Below are 15967 nucleotides of genomic sequence, written 5' to 3'. Positions count from 1 at the left end.
TCTCTGTCTCTCTCTGTCTCTCTCTCTCTCTCTCTCTCTCTCTCTCTCTCTCTCTCTCTCTCTCTCTCCCTTCCTCCCTCCCTTTTTCCCTCCTTCCCTCCCTCCCCCTCCCTTTCTCTGTGTTCAAAAGTTTTGACTATCTAAAGACTGAGTATAGAACAGAGACAGAGCTCAAGGAGGTGCAATCCAAGGAAAGAAGTGTCTACATGGTAAAAGAGGAGAGGGACTGTGAAGGAACTACTGAGATATAAAACAGGATTTCTGAGGGTCTTCAAGGAGAAAAAAACAGAACAAACTATATCAAGTTTTCAGACAGCAAGAAGGCCTGCCTGGCTTTTGGCTGACTGCTATCTCTTCTCCAGATGTTCCATTATCCCTGCACAGCGTAGGAAAGAGCTTCAGAGATCTGGTAAGGCATACACTGGGGGGCTGGCTTGAAGCCCCACTTAGCAAGAAGCCTATTACTTTTCCTCTGATTGTAAACTCATTTCCTGCAGCCAAGAGGGCTACCCAGGCTTGAAGAGGACAATCACTCATCAAACCCTCACGTCACCACTTTTACTTACCCTCTGACCCGGGCAGGGGCAATCCCTGTTCCAGAACCTGAACTTCTCTTTACAGGAGCCCATATGTCAAAAAATACAAAAAACACATTCACGAACTATTATGTGGACATTTCCTTCACAGTGAGCAGGTACCAGGACAGCCCATACTCTTAAGTACCAACAGCATCGACAGCACTGCACAGGCCCCAGGAGCAGGCTTCCTTGCACCTTCTGCCTTCTGTTCTTGAAGCAAAAGTTGGAAGCATTCAACTGCTGAAGGATTTGTGTCTTGTAGTGTTACCAACACTGGAGCTGTGCTAGTCCAGGAAGCAGAGGGATGTGAGCCATGGGAGGGCTTGGCTAACAGACAAGGCAAATGCACTGGCTCAGTATTTCTTTCCAGAGGTGTGAATGTATTCCTTCCCAAAAATGTGTCTTCCCATTTTGTTACCTCTCTTTGCTTTCCAAATCAGGGTTCAAGATGAAGTCTTGGACAGATGCATGTGGAGGGTGAGGAACGCACTGCAATATTAAGTTATTGATTCTGCATTTGTGGACAATCAGTATGAACATAGCATAAACATAGCATGCATGAAGCACATCAACTAGGTGGACTCTGAAGTATTTTTGTTTAAGTGGAAAACAAATCAATGTGATAATATTTTAAATGCTCAGGAAACTTTTCATTCTGTTGTTGCTTTTTTGGTGTGTGTGTATGTGTGCACATGTGCATGAATGTATGTGTGTGTGTGTGTGTGTGTATGTGTGTTTCTGTATTGAGGATAAAACCCAGGGCCTCACTCATGCTAAGCATGGGCTTTGCCACTGAGCTACACCCAGCTGTCAAGTTCTGCTTTTCATAGAAAGAAATTCTGGCATACGTTACAGCATGTGTGAACTTGGGGCATTGTGTGAAATGAAATAAGTTGGTTATAAAAAGACAAATATTTATGAATCCACTTAAATAAAGTAGCTAGGATTGCCAAATTTCATAGGAATAATGTAGAACAGTGATTGCCAAGAGCTAGGGAAAGAGTATGAAATTATTCTTTAGTGCATACAGTTTTAGTTTTACAAGATGAAGAGTTTGTGAAGGCATATAATGCCGATGGGCTGTAAATTTTAAAATGGTTAGAAATGTAATATTATTTTATATAGAGTCACAACTTAAAATATGTATATACGCTTAAGAGTAAAAAAGTTATATTTTTAATTGTTTTTAAAAATATTTCCCATTTTTTATATTCACTAATTGTAATTTACTTTCTACCTTTTATTTTATTATGTACTTAGGACAGGGTCTACAGGGTCTACAGGTTCTCACTACACAGATCGGACTCGTAGTGATTCTCCTGTTTTCAGCCTCCCAAGTGCTGGGATTACAGGTATGCACCATCACACTCGGTCTCAGTTGCTATCTCAGGGCACCCAGGGGTGGGGCCTGCACGGCACCCAGGGGATCAAACCTGGGGTGCTGCACTCTACATAAGCAGGTGCTTTAATCCGCTGAACTATCTGACCAGCCCTTACTTTCTACCTTTTTTATAAGAGATAATTTTGAATACTTTAGAAGAAAATTCTTTCTAAAAATATATGTGGGGAAAGAATTTTTGATCTAGGTTTTCTGTCTTTTACTTTCTGATAGTTTCATACGTTGTGTATTTTGAATCAAAATATTTTATTGAACAGGCTGCTCACTTGCAAACCTTTAACCGTAGGATAAGCTGCCCTCAGATTCACTCACATAGTAGGTTTGGCAAACAGAGCCTTCTGCTGGCCTGACCGCAGATTTTCCTGCGTTTACCCTGCTGCTTCTCCGGGACTGTAGGAATAAACATGCCCCAGCCTATGGAACTGTCACGGCCACTCACCTCTCACTCCGCAGGTCTGACTGCTCCATCATTGTCTCAGATGTCTCTCGCTCCAGGCTATAAACTCCTGGAAGACCGGCTCTGCGCTACCTTGCTTCCTTGTCTTTCACTCCCAATCTGAAGCTTGACATAGCTGATCAATATTTCACTTGGAGCTCAAAATAGCTCCACACAATCTCAGTAATACAGAGTCATCATTTTAAATGGGAGGAGCCATGGGGCTGAATCGAGCTCTTTCCCTAAGCCCTGAAAGGCGTCTTTCTGGCGAGAAGGGTATCCTCAGCCAGGTATTTGTCTCTGCTGGCTGTCAGCGCTTCTACTTGCCTTTCTGACCTGCTGCTGGGAAAAATGAAGAACAAGTAGGATGTGAGGAGAGAGCAATGGCCACAAGCCCAAAGGAGAAGTTGAGGGTTTTCCTGCAGGAGCTTTGGGACAGACAGCCAGCTCCCTGAAGAGCCTCCTTGGGCTGCTGCTGAGTGATGTCTCCGTGTTGGCTGGCTCAGCCCTGGATTCTACTGAGTGTGGCAAAGTAATTCTCAGCATGAGCCACTTTCACTCTCTCAGGTGTCCCAGTTTCCCAAGTGATGTGGTCAACAGGAGTGAGTGATCTCTGAGTAAAGCGCCCTGTTGCCTCGTCTTCAGGAACACGTGTCACCATCTTCCAAAGGGGGGAAGGGCTGTGGGAACGGGACCGCCTTCCTATTTCTACCACCTTCATGGGTCTTTCCCACCTTTTCACATAAACCTGAGTGGTTCGGGCTTCTCAAATAATTTCTCCCCTGCCCAGAGCCCCTGCCACTCCACAAGTAGGGCAGGGAACACACCTGCTCTCCACCCCTTTCCTCTTCTCTCCCCTTTTTCCCCCTCCCACATTAATGTCTGTGAAACTCATGAAATTATGCTTTCAGAAAGTCTAGAAAGGCAGGTAGCACCCCGGGTGAATAGACAGAACAACGATGAGACTGGCGAACAGCCTCAGCGTGTAAAGTGAGCAATATATGATTACATCCTGAACAGCCCGTAGAAAAACTGCAACATCCTTAGCGCATGCGCCCGCTTCCCCCCCCCCACGCCCCCAAATTCACTGGCAATCCCTTTCTTGAGAGAGGAATCCCGCGTTGTCTTTTTCCCCACGTCCACAAAGGAGTGCTCTGTGATCTGAATGAATGAATGCTTTCTGCTTCTTTTGTTTCTTTAAAGGATGAAAGGCGCAGGGGCTCAGGAAAATATCAATTTATGCTGTACCTTTACAAGGAAAAGAAAAAGAAAGAAAAAAGAAGGGTGGAGGAGGAGAGAGCGATAATTATTCTCTGCCCCCCGGGCCCTGACTGAGGAGTGAGGCTGTCAGACACTAGGTCGGCGCCACGAATTGTGTAAGCGCTGGCCGGCTGGCCGCTTGCCTGGCTCACGTGACCGCGCTATCTGATGCTTTCTGGCAATGCAAGGTAGGGTGGAAAGGGGCCTGAGAGCCCCGAGGAAATGGGAGGGGACCATAGGCTCAAAATGAGGCACACCGCAGGCACAGGGATACTGGTGGCAAACGGCACACTTCTATTTCCTGGATTGGAGGTACCTCCACTGCGCGCTGGGGACTGGAAGTAAAAACCGCGCCCCGAAGGTCAGCCCACGCGGTCCTCCGCGGCGCGGCCGCCCGGCCACTCTGCACTTGGACCAGCCCAGTTGTCGTCCCCCCACTCCTTCCAGCTAGCAGGGCTTACCTCCAGCCCTGAGGCCCTGCTTCCTGTCCTGGGATTCCCCACCTTCTTGCTTGGGAGAAGTGGAGGTAGTGGAGGCAAACAAACCAGGAGTGTAACAGGAGTCTCTTCCCTGGGCCCCGGTGCCAGGCTCAGACTCAGGCACAGTCAGACTTTTTTCCTTTTATCCTTGTGTTGTTCTTGCCACAACCAGAAGTAGTTATTTCTAGCTCCGTTCCGCCCAGAAAGACAGAACCTCGGAGAACATAAAATGTCCAATCCAGTTTTACCAAGAGGTAGCAAAGATAGGAGTTGAGCCCACAAGTTCCTGATTTTTTCCCAAATGCCCAAGATCTCTCCAGTACCTGAACAAACGTTCTCTACCAATGTCATTGTCCCTCCCTTGGTTTCTTGCCAGTCCCTGTTTCCAAGACTCTCCTGCCACTGCCTCCTTCTCTACCTGTTGATTTCTAAGATGCCTAGTGCCCAGTTTGATTTTGTTACTCTATTCATTTTTCCTTGCCATGTTGTGCCATTATATAAAATATACTACTCAAAAAATAATAAAGTGGGGGCCGGGGAGATGGCTCTGGAATAAGCACTTCACTGGCAAGCGCAAGGGTCTGAATTCAATCCCCAGTTCTGCCAAAAAAAATACAAATAAAAAATAAAATGCTACAAGGTTTGGGGCCGGGGAGATGACTCAGTGGAATAAGCACTTCCCTGGCAAGTGCAAGGACCTGAGTTCAATCCCCGGTTCCATCAAAAAAAAAATTAATAATAATAATAATAAAGTGACAGATTAGGCTAACAACCTGTTCTCTAGTTGCAAGTGTTTTTCATTCTCCAGTCCTTTATATATCAGTTACAAGACACATTACATTTTCTCAGTGCTAAGAGAAACTCTTCTATATTTTATCCAGCCCGCTCTCAGACAATGGATTTAACATTATCATAATATCTTTTTCACAAACAGATGCAGTTAAATCAATGACTTCGCACATTTGATGCGTCTTGGAATTGAAGATCTGCAGCCCTTCATCCTGCTTAATGTGGAATTCATCCTTTAAGCATCCATCTCCCTCTCTGCTCAGTGACCTGGATAGTGGTCCACATCTGGTCATCTTCAGGCCCAAGTGCCCAGAGGCTTCTCAAGAAATACACCTGGCAAATAAAATTGCTTTCATGTGTCACTAAGAGAAGAATCATAGTTAATCTCCAGAGAGAGTATGATTATTATGATTATTACTATCTCTTCTGAACATGGACCCAAGTGTGGCCTCCAAATCCACCAGACTGGAGGAAAGATACTCTTATATAAAACGATTAGTGACAAACATGATTTCCTTTGCTCAGTGCCACGTTTTATTGACTTCAGTTCTTATACCTGTGTGTCCCTAATCCATTGATCTTACCGATGGCAAGATGCAGCCATTCATTCATTCATTCATTCTCTCATTCATTTATGTGGCTAGCATATACTCCCATCCTACTAAGCACAAAGCCTTATGAGAACCAAATAAAGATGGGCACATCCATGCCTCATGGAAATGGAAGTGGAACTTCAGGTATCTATTCAGCACTTAATCTATGTGTGCACTAGAATGTGGGGAAAGAAAGGTAACAAGCTAAGGTTCCTAAGATCTGAAACTCCTTAGAGACACAAGGAAGCATGGCACCACAGGCCCCAGTCAACTGCTTCAGCCCCACTCTCAGCCTCCATGTACAACCAGAAGAGCAGGCTCCACTGTGGCTTCTACGTAGCCATCCAAGCCTACATTTTGCTCTCCCATGGAGTGAAAATGTAGACATTTCCTCTGTTTCTTTCCAACATAATAATAATGTTAATAACCTAAAAACTTTATTAAATTATGTAATGCTTATAATGACCCTAAGAGAGTCTTTATTCTCACTACAGATGAAGAACCAGAGACACAGAAGGGATTTTTCCTAGGTCACATAGTTATGAAATAAAGGCGCCAATTTGAACTTGGGCAAAGTGGGTACATAGACGCTCAGAAGCAAACTCCACAGGGCATGGAAAAGCGTAAAGATAACAAGTCTGAATAATATGGAAAAGGGAAGATAAACACAATGAGTCACGTCATGCAAATAAACATGATGTCAGAACTGAGTTTAACATGGGGTTGAAAGGCTGTTTCTTGGCCTTGGTATTTACATCCATGTATTTAATTGTTTGTGCACACAACTAGAACTACTATGACTTCACAGTTGCAGCTACAAATATGTCAGTCAGTAAGCTGCACCTCACTAGCCGAAGTGAAGAGACAGCTGGGACTCTCACTCAGGTTAATTAAGAGCAAAAGCCTAGCCACAGTGGTTGGAAGAGAAGACCAGCCTGGGCCAAGCTTCTCACTCCCAACCCTGGAATTCAGCTTGATACAGCTCTGCATGAAGCCTGGGGGCAAATATGTGCTTCATTTAGAAGTGATGGTTCATCGGTTTGAAACTATGCCAGGCACTGCTTCATACTTTAGAGTTTTAATTTTGATTTCCTGGTATTCTCTGGCATCGTGCCATTTCATGAAAGGGACTTTGCCACATGTTCCAATTGTCTTTAAGGGGCAAGTCATTGTACTAATTGGTTAGAATTCCAGTGTACCCATCGGATCCTCTCCATGTGGATCAGATGTTTCAGAGCATCTACCTCACAAGACAGACTAAATGAACACACAATGTACTGCAAAAGGCTTGCTATAGAGGAGGATCCAAATACCTGTTCATCAAAACAGTGAGTCAATGAATGAAAAACCAAGTCTTCTCAATGTTATATGGACCAGCCTCAGGCTGTATCAAAAAAGAGACTATAACCTAGACTTCAGGGAAGGAACCTAGCACGTGATTAAATGGCTGGGGCTCTGGAGGCAGTGCAATCTGAGAAGGAAGACCGGCTCTAGCTGTTCTTTGAAGAACTCGGGCAAGGTCCTTCCTTGATCCTAGAAAGTCATAATTGCACCACTGGTGTAAGCAGGTAAATCTCAAAGTCCCTGCTGATCATGAGAGTTACAAGATATGATGGAAAAGTACAGTGTGTGTTTAAATTTTAGAAATGCATTACAATAAAAGACACATTGCCATTAATCCCCCTCAAAAAATATTGACATAACACTACTTTACATGCACTTACTCCATTGTCTTTGTCACTTTCTGAAGTTCTAAAAGTCCTTTTGTTTTGGTATCTTTATTTTCATGGTTGCAGCTGCCTTGATGTGCAGAATCTATTCAAATGTCTACCTTTCATGTTCATGACTTTATGAAAGAATCAGAAGCTGGGAAGAGCTGGACCAATGAAGAAGGGGGATTCGAACACACTGTAATACTTTTGTGTGCTCATTTTGTATTTGGATTATACTTGACAGTGCCATTCACTGTATTTTTTTGTCACATCACATGAAGATACTCACAAAGAAGACTTCCAGAAGTGCTTCAGAGGGTGGTAAGAGCAGGAGGATAATTTCAGAGGGACTAATGGCTATTTGTGTTTTATTGTAATATATTTTTAAAAATTTAAAAATTCCTGGTATTTTTCAACCACCCCTTGTAAAATTAGCCCAAAGCCCTCAATCCAGTTCACAGTGAGCTTTAGCAAACATGAACAATTACTATATTATCATTTTCCTAGTTTTAATAGACTTTTTTTAGAGCAAATTAAAATTCACAATACAATTAAACAGAAAGTAAAGGCAGCCCTTGTGTGTTCTGTCCCTACACAGGTACAGTCTCTTCTTACCAGTGAGTTATACCAGATGAGACATTGTTGCAACTGGAGGTCTACACTGCCACAGTATTTTCACCTAGAGTCAATAATTTATGCTAAAAAGTTCATGTTACTCACTTTTCCTATAATTTAGACACAATACTAGACATTTACAACTCAACGGAAGAGAAGTACACTAGAATTTGCAGTGATGTTTCAGTCCACCATTGATAGATTCAAACACAAGAATGGCATGGTGGAAGGGCCAGCTGCCACGGGACGCTGCTAACATCGCAGCAGCCAGGAGACAGAGAGAGAAGGAGGGGCCGGGGGCCTGTCTCTTCTGACCAGACCCCATCTCCTACAATGAATCAGCTCCAGCTTTGCAGGATCCATCTACCCAAAGCCCCATCTCAGCACAGGTGGCTTGGGGGCACATTTGAGATCTAAGTATAACAAGATCTCTCTTAGTGTTGTATATTCTGTGGGTTATGACAAATGTATAATGAACATGCATCCACCCTTGTGGTCTCGTACAAAGTAGTTTTAGTGCCCTAAGATTCTTCTGTGCTCTGCCAATCCAACTCTCCTTCCCTAACCTGAGAAAGCACTGTTCTTTTTCCTGTGTCCACAAGTTTGCCCTTTTAAGAATGCCATAGAGTTGAAAAACTATAGTAGGTAGGCTATTCATATTGCCTTCTTTCATTAGTATTGTGTGTTTTAAGTTCCTCTATGCTTTTCATGGCTGGATAGCTCATTTTTTAAGGCTGAGTAATATTCCATTGGCTAGATGTACCACTATTCATCTACGGAAGGATACTTTGGTTGCCTCCAAGTTTGGGGAATTTATAAAACTAGTGTGAATACGCAGGTTTTATGTGGTCATATATTTTCAGCTCATTTGAGTAAATACCGAAGGGTATAACTGAATAAATACCCAAGGGTGATACATGGTAAAAGTGTATTTAGCTTTGTAAGAAACTGACGATGACTTCCAAAATGTCTTTTTTGTTTTGTTTTTGGCAGAACCGGGGATTGAACTCAGGCCCTTGTGCTTGCCAAGCAAGCACGTATTCTACTGAGCCATCTCCCCTCTGAACCATCTCCTCTGCCCCTGTCTGTACCATCTTGCACTCCCACTAGCAGTGAATAAGAGGCTCTGTTGCTCCGCAGCCTCACTAGCATTTGGGATTCAGCGCTCTGCACTTGGGGCATTCTAATAGTGTATGTAGTAATAGTTCCTTGTAGCTTTAATTTGCAACTTCTTAATGACATGATGTTGTCATTTTGCTATTATTTTTTATTACCCTAGGGTTTCTATAAGAATAACAAGTGATTAGCACAATGCTTTATGCATAATAATTGTTCAATAAATTGTAAGTTTGAAATGGAACCTGACAGATTGAATCATCTTTTTTCTGAGTTTAATGAGAGCAAAGCCTAGTTGGAACCCAGGACTGCTTTTCACTCAGTAACTCCCCTTGCTAAATATCCTGAATACGCCCATGTATAGCACTCGCCAGCTTATATTATGATTATCCATTTTCATCGCTGTCTTCCTTACTTCAGGGTTAACTTTAGAGAGCATAATTTTATATTTCTCCTGTATCCATTGCTGGTGTCTCACACAGTGTGTGTGTGTGTGTGTGTGTGTGTGTGTGTGTGTGTGTGTGATATGTAGATTGTATCAACCTGAATGACTTGGAGCTTCCTGGGTGGGTCACAGAGGCATGGGCTTGAGTACTAGGTATGGTCCCTTACCCTCTTTCTCTCCGGTGCTGTTCCCTACTGCACTTTCTGGACCCCAGTGAGCTGTGCAGCTGCGCTCTGCCATGCCATTCTACCATTACAGTTGCCTTGGACTCTGCTAAGCATGTACCAAATCCTCTGAAACCACAAGCCAAATACAACTTGTCCTCCTTTAAATTGTGCTTATTTTTTCCAGAAATGGGAAAGCTGATTAATACAGTGTCACATTTCAAAGAAGACAGAGCATATCTTTTAATGGAACTGAAAATACTAAATGAAATACTCCATACCAAATTTTGTTCCTGTGAATGGACTTAGGTTGTGGAAGCATTAGCCTGACCCAGTACCATGTACACTGCAGAGCTGATCATTCCCCATCCAAAATTGCATATGCTGTCTGTCTTTCCAGTCTTTGATGCTCTTATTCTGTGATAGAAAGATTGAACTGTCTCTATCACTAAGGTGTGACTATTCCGAAAAGTGGAGAATCATTTCCATATCTCAACACCTAAAACAGCCCTGACACAGAAAGAGCTCATGACAATCTACAGTGTGAGTGAGTGAGTAGGACCTGAGCCCAAGTGCATGCCTTTGCCCTGCCACGAGCCAGAAATCCTAGACCTGGTCAGTGCATGGCAGGCCCGGGGCAAGCACAGGCTCCTATAATACAAGATGTTAAACACAGTATGATGTTAACTCAGCCCCATCTTTAAAGTCCATGTAGAATTATTCCAGCTCTGCAATGGTGAGAGTGGCAGAATTCACGGCTGATGACCACAGGGAAACAGCTCTGGACCTCCTTTTCTCATTCATGGCCAGGAGGTCTGGACATGGAAATGAACATAGTAGGGGGCATCAGAATGGAGGTTTGTACTTGACATTCTAAAATCTAAGCCCATAGTCTCTTTCTCCTTCAGAACCACTCATTTTTTCCTCTCAGTGATACAAAGCAAAATGCATTACTGAGCCACAGCTAGCACATTTCTCCAGTAGACATCAACTGTATTCACCAAAGTGGGTAGTGTTTCACTTTCTTTTCAGCTAACACTGCTGTGAGCATTTTGGATCCAGGAACCCTGAACCTTCACCAGACCCAGTGTCCCCATAGAATTATTACTGATGGAACTTGGTGATGCCATCTGCCCACTGGACTTGCTTCTGCCATGCCCACCAGACCCAGAGCTTCCATCAGGATCAATGTACCTCTGAACCCTTGGACATGGTACTCCATCATTCCTTTGGGGCTCATGTCCATGGCTATTCCACTTAGCTGGTGCCTTCACATCCACATGGTGAAGATTTTTCCCTACCAAAGGTAGTCCTGGGCCTGGAAAATGCAACTGGTAATTCAAGTAGGCAAATATCAAAGGAGGGCTACAAAGCACATGAAGATCAAGTGACAGAAAAAGATGACACTTCATTAGAAACATGATATATTTCCGAGAACTAACCCCAAAGAAAGGGTGGTCTTCAAACACTATTATCATGTCTGCATCTTGTACTATAAATAACCACTAAGAAGACAACAATATGCAATGTATTAATTATTTAAACTGTCCTACTAATAGGTTTTATAACTGTCTGATTGCTATTTGTTTCGCAATAAAATTATTTTGAAAATAAATAAACAAATAAATAATAAAAAAGAAAGGGTGGGCTTTGCATTGTCTGGAAAGTAATTCAAAATAATTTTAAAAAATTTTATTGATGTGGGGTCTCACAGCACAGCAGCTGGGACACATAGTGATCCTCCTGTCTCAGCCTCCCCAGTACTGGGATTACAGGTGTCAGCCACCATGCCCAGTTTAACTCAAAATAATTTTACAAGCTCAGTGAGCTATGAAGGCACAGGTAAATCATTCAGTTAAATAAAGAAAACAATATAAGAACAAAATAAGATGTTTAAAAACAAAATTGAAATAGTTTTTTTAAAACTAGAACCAAGTAAGAGCTTGTGCATCTGGGATACCACAAAGTTAGGACTTTTCTTTGCACACCTGAGGCCACCTGCAGTGGCTCTGTGGTCTGCGGCTGTCATCATGCCACAGAATGAATACATTGAATTAAACCATAAACACTATGGGTACCACTTGGATTACCATGACGAAAAGAGAAAGAAGGCAAAAAAGGGGGTGCAGAGAGATGACTCAGTAGAATAGTGCTTGCCTGATAAGCGCAAAGGCCTGAGTTCAATCCTTGGCTCAAAAAAAAAAAAAAAAAAAAAAGATTAGCCTGAAGGCTAAGCTCTACCACAAACAGAGCCCTGCAGTGAAAATACAAATGAAGAAGACTATCAAGATGCATGAAAAGAGAAACTCGAAACAACAGAACAATGAAAAAATTCCACAAGGAACAGTACCTGCCTACCTGCTGGACAGAGAGGGACAGTCTCGTGCAAGAGTACTTTCCAACATGATTTAGCAAAAACAAAAAAGAAAAGAAAGAAAAATGGGAAGTTCCTCTGCCCAAAGTTCATGCCAAATGAGAATCAGAAGTATTAAAAGTTACTCAAACTGGAAAGAGAAAAAAGAAGGCATTGAAACTGTCCTACCAATTTGATTTGAAACTGTCTCATTGCTATTTGTTTCTCAATAAAATTATGGAAAAAAATTAAATAAAAAAGAAGGCATGGAAGAGGATGGCTACCAAAGTCTGCTTTGTCGGAGACAGCTTGACAAGAAAACCACCTAAATACAAAAGATTCATTAGGCCAATGGGCTTACATTTTACGAAGGCCCATGTAACACACCCTGAGCTTAAAGCCACTTTTTGCCTGCCAATACTTGGTATGAAAAAGAACCCTTCATCGCCACTGTATATGACTATGGGTATTATTACCAAAGGAACAGTGATTGAGGTGAATGTGAGTGAGTTGGGCATTGTGACACAAGGAGGCAAGGGGATTTGGGGGTAAATATGCCCAGATAAGCAACAAGCCTGAAAATGATGGATGCATCAATGCAGTCTTACTAGCTCGACATGTTTCATACAATAACTTCTTAAACTTATTGAAGACTACAGACCAATCAGGAAAACCATACCCTGAATCCTGCTGAACACCTCTCATGACTACATTCATCAAGAAAACTATTTATTAAATTGTAAAAACATTAAAATGGCCTGTTCTACAAATTGGTCTTTCATTAAGGGGTCTGCTAAGGGATTACATGTTAATGAGACTGAGCCATTTGAAAAAAATAAACATCAGTCTTTGCATTAAAGAGAGGGTACTCAGCAACACAGATCTCTTATTCCTAAAAACCCACCAGTATTTAAAGTCAGTGCAAACTTAACTTAGAGATCTGGGGCTAGGAAATCTGCTGAAGTCTATTCCGCCTCATCATTTATCATAAGTCCTAGAAGAAATAAAAAGTAATGTTTAAGTTTATTCCCAATATAATCTATTTATAATACTTTAAGAATGGCATTAGAATTTTATTTAGATAATTCCAACTTAGTTGCACTGATGCCCTAAAAAGAATATTTATTTGCAGTTAAATAATATAAGAAGGTTATATGCTAGGTGTACATCTCAAGTTCTGTGATCTGAATTAAATGGTCATGGCTTGAAAAAAAATAGAACCAAGTAAAAATTCTAACCAAGAGGAATATGATTGCTGATATGAAAAATGCAATGAAGAATTTTAACTGTGGATTCAATGAAACAGAAGACTCAAAGAAAGATAATCTAGAAAAGATGAATGAATAAAATTTATGAAGTTAATGACACACAACTGAGCAAGTGAATATGTGTATTATAGGAATAATAAAAGATGAGAAAATAAAAGGGACAGAAAGCTTAAATAAAAATAATACCTGAAAAATTTTCAGACCTATTGAAAAAAATAGACATCCAGTTGAAGGAACCCACAGAACCTTAAATAGGCTGAACACAGTTGTACAATGATTCATAGCACAATTAAAATTATTCAAAGTCACATAAGCAGATTTTTTTAAAGCAACAACAAAAGAGTTACTATTCACACAGAAGGGAGTCCCCACGATACTATGAGCAGATTTCTTATAGGAAATTTGCAGAGTAGAGGAGAGTGGATTAATACATCAAAGCATGAAGAAAGAAAAACATCCTCTGCCAACCAAGAATGATACTAGTCAGAAAAGATACTTTTCAAAAATGAGGGAGAGATGAAATTTTTCTCATGTCAAGGGTTGTGTCACCAGATCTACCTCACAAGAAATTCTTAATGGGATCCTTTGAGCTGAAATGAAGTGAAATCATGTTCAAACATGAATCTCATCATAGCAGTTACTATAAAGCTGGAACTGACAGCCATCCTCCTGCCTCTGCCTGCTGAGTGTTGGGATTATGGGCATGTGTCACCATGCCGGGTGACAAAATAAATATTTAATAATGTCACATTTGATAATGGCTCATAAAATACTTTTACCTCTAAATAAAAGTTAGAAACAAAAATATGATGGATAAATGTAGCCATAAAATTTGTTACTGTAGTCACAGTACACAAAGAAGTGAATACTGACTTCAAAAACACAAAATACCTGTTAAGAAAGAACATATAGACTGCCTATAAAAGTTAAGATATTAACAACTTAAAATACATTGGCATAACTATAAGATAGTTAATACAAGGCTTGCATTATCACAGATATCTTTTTTCCATAATTTTATTGAGAAACAAATAGCACTGAGACAGTTTCAAATCAAATTGGTAGGAGAGTTTCAATAATTAACACATTGAATACATTCTTCCTTGTGGTTAATTGCTGTACAAGATGTGGACATGATATCCTATTTACAAACACAATTAGAACATTTCCCTCTATTCATTAAGAGAATGTAACTATCTATCCTAACCACTTTGAATACACAGATACAAAATGGACATTCATCTGTATTCTCTTTGTATGTTAAGTTCCATTATTTGACTATTATAGGTGTGTAAACTCAGCAAAATACTCTAAAAGAGTCCAGTAGCCCATAATAGTACTGGGTCTTCTGCTTCACTGGCAATGTCAGAAAGTGTTGACTTGAGTCCCCTACAGCTCAACATAACAGCATGGCTTTACTTCTTATACTTCGTTTTTATACTTTTCTCCTGGATGGTTAAGACCAAGGTAAAGCAGGACCTATGCAACAAGAGTTGTAGCGTTTGGGTCTGATAAGGTCAGTGAAATCCCCTCAGGATTTATCCTGAGATCCTGTACCTCAGATTGTAGACCTTTTGTCAGTGTCAGCCATGTGAATGAGTCACAGACATTGCTTGGCCAATGTGCTGTGTGTGAAAGCCTGAGAGAATGTTTTCTCTCCATGTGACTCTCTTTAGGCACACTCTACATCACTGATCACTTTCCTCTTTGGCCCCATAATCTCCTTGATCAGAAAATTTGGGACACTGCCAAGTTACATGACGTTACAGTACAAGTTCTCATATGTCTTGAGTCTTAATTGACCTTAAAAGGCTAGGGCCAAAATGTTGGCTTTCCTTGCCGCCTTCCTTTTTCTCTAATTTTGGCCTGCAAACTTAGGTTATTAACCATCCAGAAGACAAGCTTATTATTAATACCATACAACCTAGGCTGTTAAGCTTAACCACACTATCTGTCTGAATATCAAACATCTTAGGCATAACATGGAACAGGTATTTTTCATCAAGTATTGATATATTGAACTTTAAGTCCTTACAGAATATAATGAAAAAACATTCAAAAATTAGAATATATTTTTAAAAATAGACATAAAGAATTATATACTTTTTATGTTTACGCATAAGTCCAAAAATCTCACCATATACAACCTTGAAGCAGGAGAGTCCCACAATATTCCTTCTCCTGTCTCTTGCCTTCATTCACCACCCCCTTCTTTTTGAACAGTCATATACCCAAGAGATAGCACAGCAGCAACTGGCATGTCATGACATGAAGCCCACATTCAAAAGACCAGAATGACAGGCACTCCAAGCATGAAACTACTATTACAGATCACCATTTGCAGTGCAGTTGCTTATTTCACAGGTATCAATATATATAGTTAGTCAGGGTGAGAATCTTTCCAACTAACTGCTTGATTCAAAAATCTACTGGAGATTCTCAGGATCATTGCCTTGCCCATCTTCTACATATAAATATATGGCTTGACATTGGCATGTTACCTAGCTCTTCTGTTTTCCCGCTCTTGATTAGTTAGTCCTTGAGATCCTGCTTCCCTTTTACTTGTATCATACCTTTCTATTTGTATTTCTTCTTTTGAGTTCTTCTACTAGGGAAACTATATAATATTTACACATTTCTGTCTGCTTTATTTCACTTATGAGTATATCTGCAAGTGGCATCCACTTCAATGTAAAGGCTTTGAGTTTACCAATCTTAATAGCTGAATAATACTCCATTGTGTAAAAATACCACATCTTT

This window comes from Octodon degus, unplaced genomic scaffold (assembly GCF_000260255.1).
Source record: "Octodon degus isolate 3935 unplaced genomic scaffold, OctDeg1.0 scaffold00212, whole genome shotgun sequence".
Lineage (NCBI taxonomy): Eukaryota > Metazoa > Chordata > Mammalia > Rodentia > Octodontidae > Octodon > Octodon degus.
Note: the sequence above shows the minus strand (reverse complement) of the source record.